The sequence below is a fragment of the Myiozetetes cayanensis genome, unplaced genomic scaffold, assembly GCF_022539395.1.
Source record: "Myiozetetes cayanensis isolate MyiCay16 unplaced genomic scaffold, myiCay2020 scf6-25, whole genome shotgun sequence".
NCBI classification, from domain to species: Eukaryota; Metazoa; Chordata; class Aves; order Passeriformes; family Tyrannidae; genus Myiozetetes; species Myiozetetes cayanensis.
Genome location: NW_026087853.1, coordinates 5738117 through 5762025, shown reverse-complemented (window position 1 = coordinate 5762025; position 23909 = coordinate 5738117).

Sequence of the window (23909 nt, the reverse complement as noted above, 5' to 3'; positions counted from 1 at the left end):
ATCTCCTGAACATCCCTGTCTCCATCCTTCTTCCTTCCCTCCTGCTCCCCCATATCTTCTCCAGAACACTTCCCACATACAACATTGCCCTTCCAGAGAGGGCTCAGACTCTTGGCTGACAATCACCACTCAGGAATTGCAATGTCCTTTTCTGTACTCTTTACAAATTTCTCTCTGCATTAGGTACTTTTAATGCTGCTGCAAATTTTGATTTCCCTGGCTCTTCCCTTTGAGATGGATCTCTTTCTACCTCCCCTGGCTCCGTCTTCTCCATTGCTTTAAAGTTTTGCCTTTTTTTTTCTGGTAAGACTTCATGTTTTTCTTGGTTCCACCTGACCCTTTTTAAATTGATCGATCTCCTTTGCTTCCGTATTATATCTTCACCTGAGTGCTTTTGGTGGTTTTTGAAACTACCTCTTCTCATTGAAAGGAACTGTGTGTTTCTGTCTGCATAGCTACCATATTCTCTTCCTCCTCCAAATGTCATCCTTCCTGACTGCCCACAGATGTTACAGACTCACAAACATTAAGCCCAAGAGCAACCACCAAATCCTGTTGTCTGTCTTCCCACTAAGACCTCAGGGCATTCCATTTCATGTGTTTAATTCACTGCTCTGGTGAACCATGTTTTCTCTCCAGTAACACATCTACATGCTGCAGTCGAGATCCCTCTCATGTAATCCAGATGGATCCACCTCTCAAGGTCTTGGAGACCCAGGAATTTCAAGAGCCACCCCACCGTTTCATATGTGTTTTCTACAATCTCCTCAAATCCTGAGCAGCTGTAACACCAAAAAGTGCACACACCTTCCAGCACTGCACTTTGCACCCCATCCTGGATTTCAGTGTCTTGCACAGAGGACAAATGTCTTCCCTGTTCCTTCTCAGCACTCTCCTGGTTTTGCAGCTAAAGATTGGATTAGAAAACTTATAACCACGACATCTTTTGGAGTAAAGGATGTGATGCACTTGAGCAGATTCTTCATTATAAATCTGACAACCTTGCCAGAATTAGTGCTTTACAGCATATAGTTTCAGCATGTTCCATGTAAATTTAATCTGCTTTCTGTGTTCCCAGATTCTGAACCCTTCTGTGATAAAACTCAGTTTGTTAGAGTAGGCCCAAGTTAACAAGCAAACAAGATTGCTTTGATGACTGATTTACTCCATTAACACTTTTGCATGATATAAGTATTTCTTGAGAGTTTTGTGATATTTTAATTACTCATTTGATAATTTAATTGATTAGCTGGTTGTGTGCTGCTTGGCCTAAGACAGAAGAAAATTTGTCAAGCATGTGAGATACAGGTGCATCTTCCTGCTCCTCCTGATAATAGAACAACATTGCTTATGGGATATTTATGTCTGTTTTGGGCCACAACTATCAATCTTCAAACCTCCCTCGTTCTGAAACCGGCCCACCTCAGTTGTTGCTCTTCTCTTATTTCTGGCAGCCCTTCTTTGAAAACCCTTCATAATGTTCTTAGGGATGGATTTTTTTTCTCTGGTGCCTTTATATACATTTATAATTTTCCTGCACCTCATTAACTTCCCATTTATATTGATTGCTAGCTACTTTCCTTTCTTTCCCTCCATTTATTATATATTGCTTTTTTATTTCCAGTTGCTGCCTTCCTTCCCTGCTGATCTAGGATGGCCTTTTGCCAAAGTTCTCAGCTTGACATCAGTCAGTCTGCCGAGATGCTGAGACTATTAGCCGCCATCCTGACCAATACTGTCTCCTTATTTCTTGCTTTCTCCCTTTCCTCCTAGTCAGTCTGTCTGTCTCCAGCTACTGCCTCTTATTTAGGCAGAAAGCTTTCTAGTCAGAGATTTCTGTCTTTGCAGAGCATCTACCAGAGCTTGATCCACTGCAAGAACTCAAAACCCCAAGCTATAAATGGATGCTCACAGGAGGAAAAGCAGTAACTGCTTCAGAAGGTACCACCCTTCAGCTGCAACCCACCAAGTGACCATGCAGTCATGTTGAGGTCATGTCAGCGTGAGGAAAGCAGAGCAGCTGAAACCCCTGCTAAGGTGCTTTCAGTAACCCTGCTTCACTTTGCACTGAAAGGGATCAGGGCTGCTCACCTGGTCACTTGGCTTGCATCAGTCAAGCAGGGTGGTGAAGAATATTTTTATGGGCGATAATTTCTCAAAACACCTTCAAATACTGTGTGAGCAGATGATTGGCTGTACATAATACTGCTCCATCACGGAATAAAGAACTGAACAGGACACTGCTGCCTTTGGGCCTGGCTTTCTTTGATTGCTTTTCCCATGAAGGAATTTATGGAAAGGAGGGTAAAAACACTTTCACACTCTGGTTGCCTTAGAAGTCACCCTGGTGATGTGAATACCTGTTTCTCTTTCTCTAAATAACACAGTGCCTCATGTCGTGATCAGTGACTTTGACTAATGTAATTATTAAAGACTCAAAACTTGTACTTGTGTTTGTCAAAACAGATCAAAGTTATGCTTTTGTAAGTCTCCATGCAAACAGTGTGGCTCTGATAACACATCGGTTACTACTTATTATTCAATTGGTGTAAAGGGAATGAAAGAAGAAAAAGAGGGGGTTTGTGTGTGTAATGCTATTTTTCAATTAGTTTGCTAGTGGTTTTGAGCATTAAATTGGATAAGTGAAAGATCGTGGATAGGACCCATCTGCCAGGAAATTGCTAGCATGTGGTCTTTTGTCTCTACCCTGCATTTGATCAGTGGTAAGGAAGAGCGTGTTGATTAATTCCTTCAAGTCCCTCTGGGGTGCACAACCAGCCCAAGAACATGCATCCTAATAAATAAAAGCTCAATCACAGAATCAGAGAATGGTTGGGATTGGAAAGGACCTGTGAAGATCAGCCAGTCAAACCTCCCTGCTCAAGCAAGGTCTCCTAGACCAGATTGCACAGGATCACGTCCAGGAAGGCTGGAATATCTCCAGAAATGGGGACTTCAGAAGCTCTCTGGGCAGCCTGTTCCAGTACTCTGTTACTCTCAAAGTAAAGAAGTTTTTCCTCATCTGGGAAAAGCCCTCTGTGCAAATACTGAGTAATGCTGCACTTGTGTGGACCAAACAAGACAGTAAAGCTTCCCCTCCCCTTCTCCCTCCCCTCCCCTCATGAGCAGGATCCCATCTGAGAGAAAACCCACTCACAGGCTTAGGAAGAGCCCTTCCCATACATATCACAGACCTCTGTGATTGAATGTCTAGATGCCACAGAGAAAACAGACCAAATTCTTGGCAGTTTTAAGCTCAACAGTGACAGGACACTTTCACCAAGACCCAGCCCATCAGCTCACCTGATGTGACCCCTGTCCCCCCTCCTTTTTTTTTTTTTTTTTTTTTTTTTAAGAAATTTTTGCCTCCTTTTGAAATGAAAAAGGACAAACTGCTCCAGGTGAACAAAGTCCATTTCAATCTCTAGCTTAAGATGGGTAAGTTAAGTCTTTCACTCTTTTTAGATTGGTTATAATTTTCAAAAACTTTCAGACTTTCCCTTCCAGCCCTTATCCACATCTTCTGCATGCCTCTTGTTTCACTCTTGATCTCAAATCCCAGTTCATGTGGACCCTTCCATGTCCAGCAGGAGCTGATAGGGCATCCCAATACATGTCCACAGACCTTGCAGGGAGTTAGATATTTTGGGATTGCAACGAAGTGGATGGAGGTGAGCTTCAAGATGCCACCAAGTTGTCAGACTCACGTAGAATGCTTAATAGTGGAGATTAATGCACTGGAAGTGGTAGCAGCTGTTGTGAACTCATGTGCTTCAGGCATCAGACAAAATATTAGCAGGTATTTGAATGCTCTACGATGTTCTTCCATTCTCCAATATGTTACCATGGCACAACACACACTTACAAGGTGACCATGGTCAGACTCTTAAATCCTTCCAGTGAGCAGCTAGAGGACTGAATATATCATATTATTTACTCTCTAGAGTGCAGAGAATAAACATTTCCACTTGCCCAAGTACTGTTCTAAATAATCTTTCTCCTATTGTGGCTGTTTGGGTAGCACATCACAGCTTGCTTCTCTAGACTCATCACAGCTTTCACAGCCCTGATGAGGCTTATGATTGCTTTAATACACCAGATCCTTGAGTAAACCCAGTGGTACTATCTGAGGCTTTCATTAGGGATGCTACAGCTAAAAATAGCAGGCATGCTCAGAACCCATGGTGATCAACTCTATCCCCTCTACAATGAATAATCCTCTTGTTCTTATTTTTCTCAAAACATGCTTTAAATGTGAGGGGTTTTTACAGCATTTTACTCTACTGGAAAATTTATAGCCTTTATCTTTCCTTTTGTCATGCTTAAACTCAGGGTAGCAACAGAAGTACTGAGCAACAGCAAGAGCTGAGCTAAGAACACCATCCTCTACAAAGAAAAATCATGGATTAAGTTGCTTCCAGGGAGAACTATTTATGATTCAGCCTGCAAATAAAAAAAGACAATGAATAGTATCCCTTAGCAACCCTGACAAAATCCTTGCCTTATAGCAAGAAATAAACTGTTAAGTTTTGTTATATACAATCACGTTAAGTCCTCAAATCAGAGATAATTTAAAGCTTGCGTGGTCAAGAATGGTGTCTTTGAGCCCTCCTTAGAGCACCGTGGTTCAATTTAGCCATCTTAGCAAAATCAGCTTTCTCAAAACTTTCTCAGAATGTCACTCTGTATCACTGAAGAAAGAGCAAAATTCACCCAAGGTGACAGGAGTCCTCTGCAGCATCCCAGCTCCTGGGCCCTTCCCTCCTCCTCCTCTCCCCAGGTGCTTGAAGGAGTTACTCTTCTTGCCAAAGCAGCTCATCTTTCAGCATGGAGGAACTGAAAATTCAAGCATGGAAAAATCACCAGGTCTCTGATCCTTTCTCCTGCAAACTCATTTCTGCTCCTGGGATATTCTAACCTGACAAAAGTAACAGCAGAAGGAAAGGGCGTGAATAGAAAATTACTAGCCTTGTACATTTGTTTTGGCTTTCTCTAACACGCAGGTGGGTGTTTCAAAGGTGGGTAATTGGCACTGAAGAAGGTAGCATGGGAGCCAGTGGAATAGCCCTGTAAATGTATTTTGGCTGTCCGTGACCATTGCGAAATTGCTTGCACCTGCAAGACAACATGGATGGATAGAATGGAACAAATTAATTGGAGTTAATTGGGATATTTAACAGGAAATCCTCATGAGTGGAATCTCAGAGAAAAATGTCAAAGTTTAATTGCTTTCTGCATTTTTGCACGCACACACACCTACACAGAAACAGCTGGCACAGATTTCCTTTGCAGATTCAGGGCTCCAGTGCTCTTCCTGTTTCTGGAAACCTTAGCTGGTGGTTTGTGGTCATCCAAACCCTCCAGCACAGCAAGCTTTCACACCAACATTGCAGGCAGCTGAAGAAATCCCCTGTTGCCTTCTGGACACCCAAGAGCAGAGCTCTGTGTGGCTAAGCCAGAAGTTTATTTATAGGTGCACCTAAACCCAGAGGTTTAATGGTTTCTTCTTCATGCATGTGGCAGTTACCATGACATTTGCCTATAACAAAGTACAGATTTTAGGTTAAAAAAAATGCATATAAAAAGATAAAATCCAAAGTAGATATAGCATTTTTCCACACTTTCTAAAATGGAAAATGAAGAGAGTTTGAACAGCTCCATGCGTTGCTCTCGCTCTGCTCCGACCCAGCCAACAAGCTGCCAGATCAGGGAGCTCTATATAGCCCTGATGTGTCTGGAGACACTGCTTGTCATATTAATCTCGTTGTCAATTAACATACAAAATCATCAGGGATAGCAGAAGACTTTCCTAGCAATGACCCAAACAGTTTTATGAGTGTTTAACAGGCACCAGGCTCATGTCTATAGTGCAGGACTGTTTGCTTGCAGTCCTGGCTTATACTGTTCCCTGAATGCCTGTTTATTACAGGATGTGAGGATGATGGGACATACAGACATCTGTGCTAACCTCACTGTGTTCCCTGTCTGAGTCTTGCCCTAATTAAATTTGGGAGCCTGCTAATTTCTCCACGGACCAGTTTGCAGCACAGACAGCAAGTTCTCTGCTGAGATAATGAAACTGTTATAATCTGTAGGATATGTTTTCCTAGGCAGCAGAATTTATACTCAGGGTTAAAAAAAAAGAGTTGAAAAGGCTTGAGTTTTTACCATTTTTAAGTCTAAGAGAGTAACCAGTATTTTTGCAACTCCCTGAGAATTCCCACCATGCCATTGGCAACCTGGTGAATCATAGTGCACTGCCACATCCCCAAAGCTCAAACGTGCTGGAGTTTGCTGTAATTTGTAATATGCTGTACTGCAGAGCCCTTTAGAAGTCAACATGATATATTTGTTATTAGTAGTTGGTGCTTTTGTTTTTCTTAGTGAGCAGAACGAGAAGCTGGCAATCCCACTGTGCTAAGATGGGGCTGGAGAAAAACACGGCTCAGCCCCCATCCTCCCAGCCCTGTCTGCAGGGAGGGCTAATGCTGTTCTCAGCATTCCTCTGACATTCACTGGGAGGTGCTGAGGGATGTATTATCTTTATTTATTGAGGCCCCATCATGACTTGGATCGCTCCTTAACAAGGTCACCATAATCACATTGCAATCAGGCTGCCCTTTCCCTTCCCAGTCCTGTAATTAGTGTTTGCCCTTGTAACTGGAAGATTAACCACATGACCTATTATTAACCTCTCTCCACCTATTATGATCTCTTTGGTGTTCCTTTTTAATGTAGATACTGTTGAAACAGAGGCTGTTCTAATTATATTGTATTAGCATGGGAGAGATTCTCAAACAAGTGGGAAATATGCTGATTATAGATTTAATGATAACTGCAAGTATCAGAAAGTGTAACTATTGTATAATTAGAGAGAAACTACAGTGCAAAAACACTTGGCTCTCACTCAGTACTCACTGCAAATCAACACTGCTCCACAGGACAAAGTGATGTACATAGGTAGATACCCTATCTGTCCCATGGAGACTCATTCTAGGCAGTCCAGTCCTGATGCTGACAATCAAGCACCAGAGGCCCCCATATCCTCATCCTGGGTGGTTTTCAGCTCTCAGCAGGTGGGTGTTCACCTCTCTATTGGAAGACCTTCATACACTGCCCAGTGCTTGTTCTGCATGTCTGCCAAGGCCTGGAGTTGTCCAGAAAACATCTGGTCTGGCCAAGGGCAAGACACAAAATCAACAAAATGTAAGAGGAAGGATACTGATGTCTGCAACTGCATTACATTTATTACAATTACTACAGTTATCACAAATTTTTAATGGCTCTGAACCAAAACACCAACTCACAGCCTCCTGAGATTTCTTATCCTGTGAACCTAATTGAACAAATTCTGAATAACCCTCACAAACAGAGCATTAGTCACTGACTAGACTGCATCATTATTTTGGGACTAAGGATGCCGAGCCAGCAGGCCTTTCATACAGCAGTGAGTAGTCCCTTGGTTTCAGGGCTAAAAGGGCTTGAAAGAGAATTGACTGTACAAATGCTTTTGAGGCTGGTGCACCTCAAAAAAAATCTGACATTTACTCATGGTTAAAAATAGCAAAGTGAGTTGTATAAGTATTATTCTGAATTACTCATCCAGTTTGGAGGGTTCATTGGGAATGTGCTCTCATACCTTTCCGAAAGCTGCTGAAATGCCACTGACCCTCTCCAGTGCCAAAGGATCTGTATCTGTACAGGTATATCTTTCCTGATCCCTGTACCATGTCCATCAGACCTCCTGATTCTGGGTCATCAGGTAAGAACAGTGCTTCTCCTCAGAAACACTCCATACTCCCAGTTTTACTGAAATGGTTAGAGAAGAAGTGTGTGGATATGGAGTGCACACAGATGCATAAGGAGTCCCTGCTATCACCTGGGGGGAGGATGAGGAAGCTGGTAAGCAGCACCTAACAGTTTATTACCAGCTTCTGTTGGTTAACACGTAGCATTGCACAAAGTATTTCCTCCTCTTGGGTTAACAGCGAGCTGATGCTGTTATTTCTCCTCCTCATTCATGGTGACACACTTAGGTTGTACATGGGACACAAGAGGTCTAGTCCATGATTATGTCCAAACTGACTGATTGAAAAAGTCTCCTGGCTGGTGAGGATGCCATGGCTGCACCTGTGCTTGCTCCCCATCTGTGGACCCACCTGCCTTGCAGTTTGGATGCAGACTCTGACAAACCCAGGAGCAAACACACCTGACTGATACTCTGCAGTAGTCCTGACAAGTCGAGAAGGGTGTACAATTTCAGCCTGTAAAATTATTCAGGCACAGTGGAGCTATTGGAGTTCTTTTCTATGCCTCCAACTCAGCAGCGGATGAAGTGACTCATGTACGTGTCAGGGTCCATTCACTGGTTTTGTGTTTGCCCCGTGTCTATTTGCTGATCCGTCCTAAGCCGGTCCAGAACTCAATTCAAATCCTACCCAACTCAGGGTGAGTCTTTCCTTTTGGACTGGGGCCCAGATGAGCACAGATGTTCAGGCTCATCCTCTGTGAACTCCTTGTGAGCCGCAGAGGATCAGACAGCAAAGTCTCTCTCCGCGTGACAGGACCCCAGTGCAGCCAGGGGATGTGGGGCACACGTGCAGAGGGAGTGGTGTTGCGGAGCTGTGGGCACCACCACCACATCTCTCTGCCATGAAGGTCATCCCCAGATCTCTAGAGCTGTAATTCAACAGCCATTAACACCAAAGGGCTCCCAGTGCTGCCGGTGGTCCTGGACTTTAAAATTCAGGATATAATTCTGGGGGTAGCTGCAGCAGACATACCAATGAAGGCTGAATTTAATGATATCCTGCCCCAAAAAAGCAAAATAAAATATGACAGTGATCAGCTCAGTGGGATGCCATCTTTTCACTTCTGTTAGCACAAAGAAGTAACAAATTTAAGCAGTATTTTAATCTAACAGCTTTCATAACAAGGAAAAAAACCCTAAATGACTTTGCATTTGTTGACAAAATTATCCCTATAAAATGATCTCATAAATCCAACACTCTAAAAAATACTTGTAACACTTTATGTTTTATCTCTATTACAATTTGCTGTAATCACAAAAGAGAAACAATTTAAAGCCATCTAAAACTTGCAAACAGGTGGAAAGGAGGATTTTTATGATTTATAGTGTAATCTCCTTTCCTCAGCTTTTTGGGATATCAAAAGTGATAGTTTAATCACACATCTATCTATGCCAGGAAATAAAGGAAAGACATATGTGAGATGAAGGGGGAATTAAATCCAAGCAGCAATTCTGTGTGGTCTGGCAATTGGAAGAAAATTATCCATGTTTGCAGTTAATTCAAATTCACTTACCATAGGATGCTTCTTAAAATATTTCATTTTCGACTTAATTTGGCTGCAGTGAGTCCGAACAGTACTAACTGATTCTCATTTTTCATCTGCACACAAATGTTTGAATGCTGTCATTTTCCAATCTACCAGGCCAAGGAAAGACCTTCCACGTGGACCTGACAGCACTGCCTGGTTATCTTTGCTGTTAGAGTTTTGCTCTCTAATGAAGTTGTGGGGGTGCCTTCCCAAATGTCTTGGAGGAAAAGTTGGAAAAACCATACTTCATGTTCATGTGAAGAAATATGATGGTCAGTTACTTTCCATGTCCGAAATCATGGGCTTCATGAGTTTCCCCTGTGTTGTTGGAGGAATAAAGTATCTGAGATTTACAAGTCAACACTGACATAGTTTACCAGGGAATGTTGGTGCATCCCTCCAATTTCTCAAGACTGGGTGAGAAACCATAAGAGACCCAGCCTGAAGACCAGTGGGCACAGAGCTGAGAAGAGAAATACCCGCCTGGGGGCTGAAATAAGCAAAGACTCATTAACATTCAGAATCCATTTGATAGGGAGAAGCCAAAACAAACTCCAAGATTAGGAAACCACTGGGGATATATGCCACGTGAAGGGTAAAAAAACTACTCCACAGGATGTTTCTTAGGGTTTCTATTAACCCCACCTAAGTAGCAAGACCCCCTAACTTGGGCATGAATCATGAGTACTTTCCTATCATCTGTGGCAGTGTATTTTTCCATGCTGCACAAGTCTACCAGAACAGCAGATGATACCAGGCCTGAACGGGAGGGCAAAGCCTTCTGTTTTGCAGTATGATGGCAGCAAGCACTGGGAGCTCTGCTGGTAGTAGAACATGGTGGGTTTTTGCAGGCTTATGGTTGAGAATGCAGGAAATTAGCAAACTTCCTAAAGTCCTAAGGGAATGTATTTTATTAATGTGGAAGGACACGCTGGGCTGTAACTTTCCTAATCCCTGCCGTAGTGCAAAGAGAAAGGAAGTGGAACAGGAGCATTCACACAAGGTTCCTCATGAAATACTGAACAAAACATGTTTTAAAGCACTGCTCTATGATTCTGGACATACAGTCATAGTCCTGAGTCTCTTTCAAATTAGTCATCCCTGTTTTACAATGATAAAATTTTCTTCAAGCCCATCTCTGCTTCCTATGCTTCCTATGCCATATTTCCTACGCTGCCCCCTACCCACAACCTTTCCACTGCTGTCTCTTGGCAGCCACTTGCCCTAGCTCCTGCAGAGCACTGAGGCAAATGTTCATATTTGCCCCTTGCTCACCTCCACCAGTAGGATTCCCTGTGAATTCCCAGCATCAAACATCCCTCCTTCCACCACTGATAAGCCATGAGCTGAGCTCCCTTTTCAACACCAAGCATTCACCACTTCCATTGGTCTCAGAGGATCAGAGCTACTGAGTGTGTTGCTGCTGCCTGCCATGCTCTGAGGTGATTTTTCCAAAGTTGTTCTGATTATTCACAAGCCACGTGCCCTCATCTTTTGCATGCAGTGGTTTATTTCTTCTGCTTAATGGAAGCTGATGCTTTACATGGAGAAAGGCCTTTTTTATGTGAATCATGCAGAGTGTTTAAGACACAATTTGCCTGTGAGAAATCCTGGAGTTAATGTGACCTGACAACATAAAGTTTGGTTCTTCGTGCCTAGTTCCTAAAAAGTTTGCAAACGTGAAAGCTACAATTTATGACTAGCATTGGTGTAATCCGCTTTTTGGGGAAGAAATGTAAATTTTTTGATTTGCGTTGAAAACTCTAATTTATGTATTATCAAAGTAAGATCTTCCTTAGTTGGAAAAAGTTTGGTACCGCACAGAGAGAGCACTTTGCAGACCTATGGTACTATTTCAGTGACAAAGAAGGGAGTGACATGAGCAGGCTGTAATTTCCCTGCAGAACTTGTGTGGGAGTTCAGCTGCGTGCGTGCGTCTGTGTGTGTGAGAAAGAGAAAGGGACAGGCAAAGAGAGGAAGAAACTTGCTGCATTATGCATTAATTTGAGTGTATGTAGGCAGAGTACAAGGCAGAATTTCTTCTCTTGGGGGCCCAGAATTAGGTCTTAATTTTGTGTCAAGGTACTTACGTAGAAGTGCTACAAATGACTTTCCTGTGTAAAATTGCCCACTGCTTTAATTATGGCCATATTATAAAAAAAAACTACCATACACTTGCATGGTTTAGTCCACTTATGGCTCTGAATGGCTCAGGATAGCAGAAGCTTGTATTGTAATCGTTCACCCCAAATATGACCGAACTCCTTTTTTTCCTGACCCCTCCTTTTCACTGCTACCAGAAAACTTGCAGCCCAGTACAAACAAACAAACAAACCCCCAAACAAACTTCAACCCCTCAACAGTTAGAAGATATACTTGGTTTACTTATTACCAGGCAAGAAAGGGAATCTTATGAGGGCATCAACTCCCTTAACATCTCAAGCCCAGCTCTCTCCCCATAGGGGACAGGGCAGTTCAGACTCAGTCGACACCTTCTCCTGATAACAGAGCTATTCCTGAGAAGTGCTGAGCACCACGTGGCAGTGTGCCAGAGAGGAAGCCTGCTGAGACCTTATCTACTCACCTCTTCTGGTTGTCAAAACCTGGGGCAGCGAGAGAAAACCCACAGAGGAATGAGACCCACTTCTAGTAGGTGACAGTGGCTCACATCGACTTCTGACAGGACTGTGTTCAGCACTCAGCCTGACGGGCTCCTAAAACCCCAGTTGTAGGGGGTTTTGCAGAAGTGCTCTTCTGTGCCATAAGGAGCTGGCAAGGTTTCCAGAGTTGCCAGCATTTAGTGGGATCTGGCTCTAAAGGTGGGGCCTCAGAAATACTGCTAATTAAACACCTTTCATTAAAAAGCACACATGTTGCTTCAGAAACTGGGGGCTGGGGCTGTGGTTCTGCTGTTGCCAGCCGAGTTCTCCTGCTCTGGTCACAGCCCTCCCACAGGGCAGCTCTAGCTTTCACATGCCCCATAAGCAGCAGCTCATGCTCCAGCTCCCCTCTGTCTCTCCAACACACTTAGTGCTCCCAAACCCTTCCACCAAGCCCCATTAAACTGTACAAGGGGTTTGACTTTTATGCAAATTGTCATAATTATATCCACAAGCTCTGAACTAGGAAAAAAAAAAAATCCCTATCCGAAGTTTTCAGCTTGACAGTTTCTCTTGAAATGACAGATCCTCCATGTGCCATGTATCTAACACCCCAGTTGTATCTCTGTACATCTCTGTCACCTCCTCTCAGGCTCACAAGACCCAGAGCCTGGTACTTTCACCGCTATCGTTTTGCCAACCCCCATCTCCCACTCTGTCTCTACCATGGGGCCATGCTGATTATTTCTTTTATCCTGCTGCATGCTCAAACCCACTTGCTCTTTTTTTCTTATGCTCTTTCTGATCTGGCAGCACCAGCTTTGACAAGTGCACTTAGAGATGTACACTTACGACAATGTGTAGTACCCTGAAAGAAGATGATTTTCAGGGTGAAGGCCTCCTTCATCAAGACTGTTCTAAAATAGTCCAGTCTTTTTGAAGGAATAGGGCACTCAAATGTTCCACCTCATAAGTGCTTCTCCAGGGCAAATTAAGACAGCTTTGTGTCTTGCACCTTGAAAATGACAACGGTCTGTCACAGCTTGGTAGCTCCACTCCTGCCATTTTTGGAGAGGGGTAAACAAAGTGGATCCAGAGAGGAGGAGTTTTCTTATTCTCCAGAAGGGTACACTTGCTGTCATAGTCTGGATCACACACATCAAGCATCCCAGGCCTATTCTAGTTTATCCACTTCTGAGCTACCTCAAAAAACTGTGTGTGCCTACACACATCTGCACCTATTTGTGTCTGACTATACACACAGAAAAGAGTTAAGCCCTGAAGCATCTCAGTACTAGTCTCCTTTACAAAGGAAAAAGTAGGGCAGAATTATGTTGTTTGTCATGATCATGAAGGGAATCCACAGGCCAGAGACTGAAGGATTATCTCCAGCCTGCTCCTTTAGAACTAGTCGGTGTGTTACAGCTTTTCCTAGGGATACTGAGAGTTTCATACCAACAAACAAAAATTTTCCATAGCACATTTTCTGCCTTTATGGTGATTGTTTGTTCACCACCTCTTGCCAATATTCCCTTTACCTTCTCTATTTTCTTCACCAGTATTACTTTTTACAAGGTGCCAGATGTTTCTTCACCCTTAAAAGTCCCTCGAATGCAATCAAGCCATAGCCCTAGATGACTTAAATTCTCAATTATTTTCCTGAAGTCCCTGTATAAAACAGTGCTGGGAGGGAAGATGGAGTGCTTCAGTTTTTTCAGGAACCAGTGTCAAAACAATCCTATCAGCCCATGGCGCCAAATACTTTAATTACTGTTTCCTAATTTCAAGAGACAAAACTTCAGCTGTAATAGCAGAAACATCCATCAGAAAAGGCATCATTGCCATATGATTAACAGCTGTCCTGACACAACTCTGAGTTCAACATATTTACAGGACTGTATTTTAAAAAGATAGTCAGAGGGAAATGAGTGAAGACAGAGAGGAATATTTAGTGCCTTCCCTGTTGCTGCAGGGCTGGAATGGAAACTGGGGACTCTTCCTGGCATGATAGCCCACATTGTTTATGGGATTATAGCAATAGATGTTCTGGATTAACCAGTATGATTCTTAGAATATTCTCAAAAATTCTGCCCCTAAAACCACCATTTCAGCTTCTTTAATTACAGAAGCAGGCTGTGCAGACACAGGTCAGATATTTGCCAACCGTCAGAGCTGAGTGCTGTAAGTGATGACACAAAAGCAGAGCAAATTTTGTGCTAGAAGAATTTAGAAGACTTATACATGTAGAAACAGATGGTTTTTACCACTAGTGTAATAAGAGTGGCTTATTTTCCTCTGGAGAAGATCTGTGCCCAGTCGTATATCCCTCTGCTACACAATTAGCTCCGGGCAAAACTATTCCAAGGGCTAAAGACAGACCCAATGCCTACTGTGCTCTGATTGTGGGGGTTTTTTTCCTACATATAAATACTTTGGCAAAATTCAGGCTTAGCTACACAGGGAGCCATTGGCCAAACTTTGATTCAGCTATTGATACTGCTGCTCCCTGCTACAAACAAGTGTTGCACTTTTCCTAGCCAGTCATCCAACCTGAAATAACCTAAGGCATCACTGTCACAGAGAGGTCTATGCATTTGTACTCCCTAAGTGAAGCCCTGGAGGCATTTCAAGAGGGACATTCTGAAACTGAGACACTTGACATGACTAATGACTTCCCAAGTTTAGAACACTGTGATCCCCATCCATGTGCCCTCCCTTAACATAGCTGTGCCTGCATTTTTGAGGTCAAATGATTTAATTCCTAACATGAACACTGTCACATTTGGAGGGGAGCATTCCCCTTGCATCTCCATTGAAACATTCATTTTTTGAAACACATGCCCAGCGGGTAGTGAAAAAGATGCCACCAATGTGTAACAGGGACAGTAATCCAAAATTAACACTGTAGTCCCTCAGCTCCATGACTGTGGTGTAGTCTGTGCAAAAAGAACAATAAAGAGAGCAAACTGGATTGCTGGCCTGGGACTTATAGCATCAAAATTCAATTTTCTTCACGAAAATGAAGTTATCATCCCGTTTTACCTCACTGACATTTACAGTAAACCTTTTAATTGTTTGTAAGACATCCCTATACAACACTGATGGGAATGTTTCAGATCGCTATCAAAACTTTGGAAATTAATGTAATTCATTCCAATGCTATCCTGAGTGGGGAGCCGAACAATTATTCAATCCTCTTGGTAAATTTCCAAGTAAAAAAAAAAAATTAGTAATCATCAGTTATGGGCACATATAGGAGACCTAAGTGTTTAAATTACTGCAGGAATTTGTAGTTAATATGCCTGGGTTGATTAAATGCGGCAAAGGCAGCCCTGACTGAACTCTCTGCAGCCCAGGAAGGGAACTGGAAGGATGTGAAAGATGGGAGTTTGTAATAATATGAACAAAATTCTACTCAAAGTCCTGTCTGAACAGAAACCTTCAAAGACTTACACAGTGCTGTAGCACAACACTGTTTAACACTGGGGAAGATTTCTGGGCCAGTGTTGTGAACCATTCTACCGGTGTAGCTGAATCTGGGGGGTGATCCTGAAAAGGGCTCTTACCTGCTCTTGCTCATCTTTTCTCCATGACCTGTGGGCCCTGTTTCACTCACATGACCCATGCAAACAGTTTTGGACCTCGTAACTGGGCAATGATTTGTTGTCACAAGCAAAGCTTTAACAACACTGCATAGGATATAGAGGAGCAGGCCAGCAAGCCACCCCAGAGGCACATTTACCATGTAAGAAAGGGATGGGGCTCCTGGAAAGAAGCCTCTTTGAAGGCTCTAAGCCATGAGGTCCATCTCTCTCTCCTCAGCAAAGTATTGCCTTCATCTGCAGGTGAGTGCAGCTCCCCAGCATTGTGGCTTGAGGTCCGTGGTGGTGCAGCCCTGGTAAGACCTCACTGCTTAGCACCACGGGAGAAGCAGCATCAGCTCCACAGGTGGAACTAAGTGCAATCACACAAAGGAAGGTGCTGGAGCAGACCCATGCACTGAAATGTCCAGAGTCTGAGTGCACTGGAGAAGGAACAGCTGTGGAAACAGGAGGCCATTATCCCTACAGGGGAGAATGAGGCACTGATGTTTTATGCCTTTACACCATCCTCACCACCCCTGAATCCCACAGTTCAGACCTGGATGGAGGGCATCAGTGAGCTGCCCATCAGTGAGCCTGTGCCAGTGCTAGGGACCAAGCACAGCTCTACCTTCCAATCATTTCCGGAAAGATGTCTCTCTGGAAAACAAGCTGTCAGTGTAACCAAACAGCCTTGCTGAGAGGAGACTGAGGGAGCTCCTTTTCTCTCTGTCATGTGGGAAATTAGAGTGATAAGAAAGATCACTTCAACCATTAAAAATCTGCAAAGCTCCAGCATCCCAGGCACACATCTGAAGCCCAGGACTTTGTTTCTCTCAATAACTGACAGAGATAAGTTTGTGTTGATCATTTGTGGCTGTAAAAATCCTTTCTTTGCTGAAAGCTGGAAGCCTTTCTTGTCTTGCAGTTTCATTAGAGTTTAGAAATCAAACAACCAGCTCTGAAAGCCTCTGCCGGGACACACAGATTTGTGAGCTTCCCATTAACACTGGGCGGCCCTCTTTGCATCTCTGTTAAGTGGGGATTAGATGTGCCTTTTATTTTCTAAGAGTGACAAGATCTTTAGTCTCTGCAGGCTATGGTTTCACACAGGTCCTCACACAGCCCTTGCCTCTCCAGTCACACTGACAGATCAGGATCAGCTTCCCAGGAGGATGGTGGGTGATGACCTTGAATGATCCTAGCCTCGGGTGTGTTATCAGAGAGCTGGAAAAGTGAAAACAAATGGAGGAGACTCGTAGCAGAGCACAAGCTTCCCCGCTCCAGGCTCAGTCTCACACCCGATGAAGTGCACGGCAGCTCCTGACCGAATCCAGTGGGAAAAGGTGTTTTTTCCCCAGTATCTGCAATGACCAATGAGGAACCAGAGCAGAGCACCCCCATCTCCTACTGCAGAAAGCAGAGCAGGCACCGGTGAATTGGATTGCCAAGAACTGTTGGCTTTTACATGGGCTCCTGCAAGGTCGTTCATCACCGCAGCAGATGCCAACTGCTTTCTGCAGTGTGGAAAAGAAATTAAAAGCAAGTAAAAAATACCTTTTTGTTTCGCTGTAGGGCAAGTAATAGAACAAAAATGTTTAAAATATTAGCATATCACTGCAGCTCAGAGACACGTGTGGGTTCCTGCAGCTTAACACATGGCAGTGTTGTCACCTGAGCTGTGGTGACTGTGCGGATGTACAACTGCCAAGAGAAAAACGTGGTCCCAAAGGTTAATTACCTTTGTGATTGATCTGTGGTACCTTGCTGCTGCTGCTCCAGTGTCAAGCTCTTGGCTGAGCTCGAGAGCTGGCTGGAGAGAGCAGCTATCCTGGCCACAGGACACGATGGCACAGGCCATTGTCCATTACCTGCCTCTGCCATCAGCTTGGCCTTGGAGAGGTGGAGCTGCTTTCCAGGACAGCCTTCTAGTAGATTTGAGGGGTTTTTAAAGCTCACTACAGTAAATACTGGCATTCCTGAGATATAAAAATTCTTTTTCAGTATTGAGGGATTGCAGAGGGTGGTTATATACTGAATAGGACCACGACATGGTCACTGCTGCACAGTAAAAAGACGGAGCAAGAAGCAGTCCCTACGTACTATGACTGATTCCCACCACCAGAATGCTACTTAACTGATTCCCCCGTAAGGAAACCCAAGAATTACATCAGGTCAACAACTGCAGAGAGGAAGGTGAGCTCAGAACAAGCAGTGGAGACAAACCCAATCACCAAGTGCTTTCTCCAGCCAAGATGCACCTGCAGGCTAGGCAGCACATCCCTGGTGTCACCTCTGCAAGTGTCGTGGCTGTTTGGAAAATGAAAAATGCCCATGCAACCAATTCCAGTGAGACAGAACTTTGCTGGACTGGCACTGACCTTCTCCAGCTTTTCTCTTGCAAGGAGTGAGCAGTACAAGCCTGCTTCTCCTTCACATTCATGTGTTGTTTTCTCATTTTTCTGAATTAAAGGTATTAAAATATGACCATATTAAAATATGATCCATATAGGTGGCTGGAGCCACTAGGAAAGGAGGAGCTGGCTGGAAAGCTGCTTCTCTGTGGGGTGGTCTGTGCCCACATGGCATCCTCTTACGAGCACCAAGGAGGCGCCATCCCCAGCAGACTGCACAGACCCACAGTAGTTATTTTCCACATTGTAAGAAGCATACAAATAAAAATGTCCTTGTTGGCATATAATGTGCTGTAACTGATCTTAAGGCTGAACTTCTTCAGCCATGTAACTGAAAGCTCTGCTATCAAAATTGTTACTGAAGTTACCTCACCTGGCACATGGTATATGTGTGCATTTTTAATGTGTGTGTGGGCATAAAAACCCCCCCACAAGACAGAAGGTAGCCAGGATTTTCAAATATGTCTCCACTCCATAAATCTATTTATTGCAGAGCAGGAAAAGGAGGGAATCTTCAACCCATCATGGCACATCTGATCTAACTCCAACCCTCTGCTGCAATCACCAACAGCTGAGCATGGGCTCATGACTGATTTATTTCCCCACCTTTCTGGGCAGCTCGTCAGCAGTGACTTCTCTCTCCTGCATGGACCCACCGACAGCTTTTTGAGCTGACCTTGTCTGTGTTCACCTGAATGGCAGTCACAGCAGTAACCACCTTGCAGAACCTCTCCTTTCTTAGCCAAGTGCCAGCCTGCTAAATTTACCAAACTAAATAGCATTTGTACATAATATGCACAACTATGCATGAAACAGGTTGTCTGGGGAATGCAGGCTCTGGAATTTATCGTCGAGTCGAGCCGTGACTCAGGGAGCACGTACAGACCTTGCAAAATTATGTATCCTGTAAGCGCATCAAAGTGGCCAGAAAAGGGAAAAACAGCTGTGCGTGTTTTTCTCTCTCCTCCTCTCACTTTGGGACTAAGCCTATAAAATAATAATATGCCTTTCTAGTATTATCATTTGTCTTTGATTTTCTGTAGAGAATTGCATAACAGCAACAGCCCTATTAGCATTCAGCACTCGGTTCTTTGCTTTGTGCTTTCTCCCTTATTCCTTTTGCTTAATAAAATGATGAATTTTGCATTTGATAGATGTCTGACAGCTCGGGAGACTGGGCTGTCCTCTGTTTAGCCATTGAATAGGAAAACATGGAAGTTGCCTATGTGACAGTTCCTCTGCAATATGCCAGCTCTGTCCACACATAAGGGAGGATTCCAGCAAATTCAAATCACACTAAGCCAGTGATGCTGATGGGAACCTAATAGAGCAAGAGGGACTGAAAGCTATCACTACAAGGGTGTAATTAGTTACCAGATAGCCACATCTGCAATTCCTAGAATGTGCAAAGGTTGAAAAGTGCTGTGTGCAAGGGCTGCTTTTCAGGCATGTGTTGGCTCAGGAATTAACACCTGGAGTTGTAACAGATCTCTGTATTAAAGTAAACAATATTTCCTCACCTGCATTTCTGATAATCTCTCTTTTATTCCCTGCATGCAAGAAGACCCCTTGAGGTCTGGAATGTGCCTGTCCAGAAGGAGAGCACAGGTCCCCTCCCCAGAGTAGGGAAGGAGAAACTGCTACAATGCCTCACTGTGCTCTGGTGCCACAGGGGCAGCAGGTAAGTGGGTAAAGCTGGGCAGAAGGAGCCACAGGAGCAAAACACACCTTAGTCCTTGCTTGCCTCCCTGTCCCTAATTCACTGTGGTGGTGTGCAGCTCAGATGGGATGAACTGGCTACATCCAGGATGCAGTCAGTAGTGCAGGCGGATGATCCTCAGCAAACGCAATCCTTGGTTAGGACCGGGTGCTGGAGAGCCCAGGCCAGCATGGCTGTCACACACAGCAGTGGTGCTTGCAGTGCATGGTCACTGCCCAAAAGCCAAGTCTGCCTTTGGTCAGCACAGAGAGATGCAACATTTCCCCTGCAATGACTCAGCACAGGATTTGGGTTCCAGGGCTGCAGGTTTGGCTGTCCAGAGCATCATCTGCAGCAGAAATCATCAGCAGCTTCATTTAATCGGGTTACACAGTTGTAAATGTCACAGCTGGGTCAGGATTGCTGATTTGTGCCCCTCCCTCCTCCTTCGGGTAACGTTATGGGATAAAATATTTTTATTTGTATAGCTGAGGCATAAAACAAACAAACAAATAAATAAAAAACTCCCCCCCACACACACACACAAAACAAAAACAAACAAAAAAACAAAGGAAGAAGAAGGCGGCAAAAATCTCACTCCAAGGCAATCGTGGAGTTTATTGAACTTTCTGAGGCAGCCACTAGATGCCCCTGTTCTCTGATGACTGCTCTAGAGTGGGGTATGTGCCCGGGTGCAGCAGCCACCAGGGTCGGAACTCGGGGCTCAGGCTATAGAGAAATCCTGATTGCTCAGCCTCCTCCTCCCTAATGACTTTCTAATGAGTTGACACTGTAGTTCTGCAGTGGAATTACGAGAGGCGGTGCTGGTCAGTAACAGGAATGTTGTTGTCCGCCTTCCTTTTCCACTCTGGTTTTGTGGTGGCTCTGGAGGAAGTGACATAAAGCTCAGTGATTGGGCACCTGGGCATGGCCACTTGTACCTGCACACCCGGTCCCTGTGACCATACAGCCCATTGCAGGGTCCAGCTCCTGCAGCAAGCACTCTCAGCCCACCCTGTTCCCAGTGATGAATCAATCCTTACCAGAAGAGTCGGTCTCCAGGCAAAGCTGTTAACGCAAGCAGAAACATTTCCCAAATTAATCCTGAACTGTTTCCTTATGAATGTTTTGTACAGGTCCTGCAAGGAGTCTGATGCCATTCAAATGGGAATCTAACACTTGGTCTGTGTGAGGGAGCTTCTGTGGCTGCTGAAACAGTGGTGAATCCAGAAGATAAATGCTTGCACCACGTCCTTCCAGCCCCGCAGAAGGTAAACAGCCATGGTCAGCACAGAAAATCACAACATTTGCTACTTCTGAAGTGAGCCCTCCCCCCAAATGTTGACTTGCCTTGACTTAGGCGAGGATTTATTTGAGGTTCTCTTAATTTAAGGCAAGCAAGGTTCCTGCTTCAATGATTCACTGGCCACGCTTTGTGGGACTTGCACCAGCAAAGTCCACTTACCAGTCCATACCCCAAGGTATGTGTGTGATAAATATTGCAGTCAGATACTCAACGCAAAACTCCTCTAAGATACAGAGCAGTGATTTATGGATTTGGTGCAAGAAGACCTTGTTTTTTCTGGGCACTGAGTCTCACACAGGAAATATTAGCGATCTCCTTGCCTGAGTTTTTTTCTTAACGAGCTGAGTAAAGTGCTGGGAAACCTTCAGAAAAGAAAAAAGAATGGGCTCTCTGGATGAGAACACCTATAAAGGGCTTGTGCTCCCTAATTCTTCCTGTTTTCAGGAGTAAGGTGCCTAATTAGCACTACTGAATGTGGGCTCAGAGCTCTGAGTCATCTAAGAAGTATTTTCAGTTGTCACTGCTAGAGAAACTAAGAGCAGCTCAGAAGAAGAAGCCCTAGAAATTTCTAGTGACCTAGTATCACAAAAACTACTGGGATCCAAAACACCTCTGCAGCTGTTTTGAAACTAGTAATTACTCAATCTGTCACCCCCTCCAAACTAAAAGTTTCCTTGTGTTTCCCTCCAGAAGCTCTGGATTTGGGTGTAAACCTCATGGCACCACTGTTTTCAGCATCCTGCTGCCCGTAATTATTAAGTGAGGTTTAATCCACAGGTTTTTGGTTATAAGATATGAAAGGCTGGTAACCAGCCTTATGATCATGCAGGTTTACAGAGTTGTATCGCACAGCATGTAGCACAGGCAGCCCTGAGGCTGGTCTTCACACTGTGCAGGCCAAGCCACTTCTCTAGAAGCCACATATCATTTGCCATTTTTAAAAATAAATTATAAAAAAAAAAAAAAAAGGTCTCAAATGTACAATAGCAAATGAAGCCTGGATTAAATGATATCTCTCTCCTCTCAATGATTTCCTTGTGTTTTCCCTGGGGCCCGTGCTGCTCTATAGGATTATGGCATTCCAGAGTCACTGGCATAATGATAACATGACTAAGAAATATAGAGACGCCCCTCTCCACACTAATCTGTGCCAAGAGAATACTGAAGGCAGTAGATAAAGGAGTCACTAGCACTGAGCTACATTTTGCTTCTAAGAATTGCCTCCCAGAGGCTGTAGCCATTTTGCAACCTTTTTAATTTTCAGAGAAAATGCCTCCTGTGCCATAATTAAGAGTTTAATGTGCCACAGGGTCCTGTTTATCATGATAACTTATTTTGCAAAAGAACAGATAGATAGAGTCTTTGTAGGTCCTTTGAATATCTTTCAGCCAGTCCATTAGATGGGGCTGTGATACTGGGGATTTTAATCACTGATATTTATTATTCAGTTATTATTCATTCATTTTAATAAAGAAGCTGCATATTTCCTTTTTTTCACAGGCAGCAAGATCTATGAGGGATTTCAAAGCATGAAATAGTTTGGTTATCTTTGGTGTTGGCTAACTACATCCAGAAGTTTGTAGGGTGAACATCAGGCCCAGCTTTCTCTTCTAATAGCATCTCACAGAAGTCACATGCATTTAAGGCAAAGACACCTGTAAATGTGACATATGGGAAGCAGCCTTTTATCTCGTGTGATGATTAACTGCATGTTCCCAGCTGGAATATAATTTGAGACCTCTATGCAGCTCTTAACAGGAAAAAATGGCCTGTGTATTTGCATTAACAACTGTGAGTAGAGAGTCCTGGAAATGGACAATGGCATCAGTGTACCATCCAATTAATAGAGCAAGTGAGAATTTATGGCAAGAAGTCAGATTGTTTTAGTGCTTCCTTGGTGCAAGATGATGCAAAGGGCAAAAGTAACTGTCCTGCAAACTGCTTTGCCTCAACCAAGAGCAAATGCTATAAGAATGCTGAGCAGCCAGAGATAAGAGTTATCACATACACTATGTATGCCTATGAATGTATTTTAATATATAGTGATGGTTTGTGTGACAGAAACAGTACCTGAATCATGGTGTGTCATGACCTGTTTCCTTGATGTTCCACTTTGGTACCAGGAGGCAGCCTGATTTCCAGCTGACTTCTCTCCAAACCCCCCTGTTGGCCAAATGTTGGTGGAGGGACTATATGCCCTTGTTTGTTTTCTTTTCTCTTCACTCCACTGAGGAGGGCACATGGAAATGGAAAGCCAGTCAGATGCAGACCAGTGTGAGTAGGGAAGGGGTGTCTGTGATATGTGAGCCCTTAGGAATCACTACAAAGAGAAGATATTAGAATGCCAATTGCAAATAATCTGGGCCAAAGCATTTTGCTGAGATGAGCAGCTGTGGTGCCAAGAGGATCCACAGCAGAGGATCACAGTGTACAGGTTGATTTCCAGAACTCAGGAAGGAGCACAGGAGTAGACAATTCCTTTTTTTTTTTTTTTTTTTTTTTTTTTTAAATTGTAAGCTCTCTTTTAAGTACAGGAAGGCCTCAATTAGGTTTTCCAGTATTGTCTTCTCCAGATTGAACAACCCCAGCTGACTGAGCCTGTGTTTGCAGGAGAGGTGCTCCAGCTCTCTGATCATTTTCATGGCCTCCTCTGGACCCACTCCAACAGGTCCACATCTTCCTTGTCTTAAAGACCCCAGATCTGGATGTGGTACTCAGAGGGGGCCTCATGAGGGCAGAGTAAGAGGGGAAGAATTATCTCCCTCAACCTCCTGTCCATATTTCTTTTGATGCAGCCCAGGATAGGATTGGCTCTCTGGGATGTGAGTGCACACTGTTGCCTCATGTCCAGCTTTTCATCCAGGAAAACCTCCAAGTACTTCTCTGTACCACACACCCAGGGGTGTCACAGAGGCCCCAAGAACACCACCACAAGCACAGAGATCACATTTCAAGGAGTGAGGACATCCC